We start from the raw sequence: 2,112 nt of genomic DNA, 5'->3' as shown, positions 1-2,112 counted from the left end.
TCTTACTTCAGACCGACATGACGTCACTTTACGTCACCGGCTGTCACCTGGGCCCTCCCATACGGTTAACGTGGGGACCTCGTTTCCCGCTTTTGAACCCTTTCGCGTTGACGTAGAAGGCTGGGACCGCGCGCGTTGTTCTTAGACGGCGGCTCGCATGGCGACTACGTTCTTACTTCAGACCGATATGACGTCACTTTACGTCACCGGCTGTCACCTGGGCCCTCCCATACGGTTAACGTGGGGACCTCGTTTCCCGCTTTTGAACCCTTTCGCGTTGACGTAGAAGGCTGGGACCGGGCGCGTTGTTCTTAGACGGCGGCTCGCATGGCGACTACGTTCTTACTTCAGACCGACATGACGTCACTTTACGTCACCGGCTGTCACCTGGGCCCTCCCATACGGTTAACGTGGGGACCTCGTTTCCCGCTTTTGAACACTTTCGCGTTGACGTAGAAGGCTGGGACCGCGCGCGTTGTTCTTAGACGGCGGCTCGCATGGCGACTACGTTCTTACTTCAGACCGATATGACGTCACTTTACGTCACCGGCTGTCACCTGGGCCCTCCCATACGGTTAACGTGGGGACCTCGTTTCCCGCTTTTGAACCCTTTCGCGTTGACGTAGAAGGCTGGGACCGGGCGCGTTGTTCTTAGACGGGCGGCTCGCATGGCGACTACGTTCTTACTTCAGACCGACATGACGTCACTTTACGTCACCGGCTGTCACCTGGGCCCTCCCATACGGTTAACGTGGGGACCTCGTTTCCCGCTTTTGAACCCTTTCGCGTTGACGTAGAAGGCTGGGACCGCGCGCGTTGTTCTTAGACGGCGGCTCGCATGGCGACTACGTTCTTACTTCAGACCGATATGACGTCACTTTACGTCACCGGCTGTCACCTGGGCCCTCCCATACGGTTAACGTGGGGACCTCGTTTCCCGCTTTTGAACACTTTCGCGTTGACGTAGAAGGCTGGGACCGGGCGCGTTGTTCTTAGACGGCGGCTCGCATGGCGACTACGTTCTTACTTCTGACCGACATGACGTCACTTTACGTCACCGGCTGTCACCTGGGCCCTCCCATACGGTTAACGTGGGGACCTCGTTTCCCGCTTTTGAACCCTTTCGCGTTGACGTAGAAGGCTGGGACCGCGCGCGTTGTTCTTAGACGGCGGCTCGCATGGCGACTACGTTCTTACTTCAGACCGATATGACGTCACTTTACGTCACCGGCTGTCACCTGGGCCCTCCCATACGGTTAACGTGGGGACCTCGTTTCCCGCTTTTGAACCCTTTCGCGTTGACGTAGAAGGCTGGGACCGGGCGCGTTGTTCTTAGACGGCGGCTCGCATGGCGACTACGTTCTTACTTCTGACCGACATGACGTCACTTTACGTCACCGGCTGTCACCTGGGCCCTCCCATACGGTTAACGTGGGGACCTCGTTTCCCGCTTTTGAACACTTTCGCGTTGACGTAGAAGGCTGGGACCGCGCGCGTTGTTCTTAGACGGCGGCTCGCATGGCGACTACGTTCTTACTTCAGACCGATATGACGTCACTTTACGTCACCGGCTGTCACCTGGGCCCTCCCATACGGTTAACGTGGGGACCTCGTTTCCCGCTTTTGAACACTTTCGCGTTGACGTAGAAGGCTGGGACCGGGCGCGTTGTTCTTAGACGGCGGCTCGCATGGCGACTACGTTCTTACTTCAGACCGACATGACGTCACTTTACGTCACCGGCTGTCACCTGGGCCCTCCCATACGGTTAACGTGGGGACCTCGTTTCCCGCTTTTGAACACTTTCGCGTTGACGTAGAAGGCTGGGACCGCGCGCGTTGTTCTTAGACGGCGGCTCGCATGGCGACTACGTTCTTACTTCAGACCGATATGACGTCACTTTACGTCACCGGCTGTCACCTGGGCCCTCCCATACGGTTAACGTGGGGACCTCGTTTCCCGCTTTTGAACCCTTTCGCGTTGACGTAGAAGGCTGGGACCGGGCGCGTTGTTCTTAGACGGCGGCTCGCATGGCGACTACGTTCTTACTTCAGACCGACATGACGTCACTTTACGTCACCGGCTGTCACCTGGGCCCTCCCATATCGTTACNG

This window comes from Mya arenaria, chromosome 5 (genome assembly GCF_026914265.1).
Source record: "Mya arenaria isolate MELC-2E11 chromosome 5, ASM2691426v1".
NCBI lineage: Eukaryota > Metazoa > Mollusca > Bivalvia > Myida > Myidae > Mya > Mya arenaria.
Note: the sequence above shows the minus strand (reverse complement) of the source record.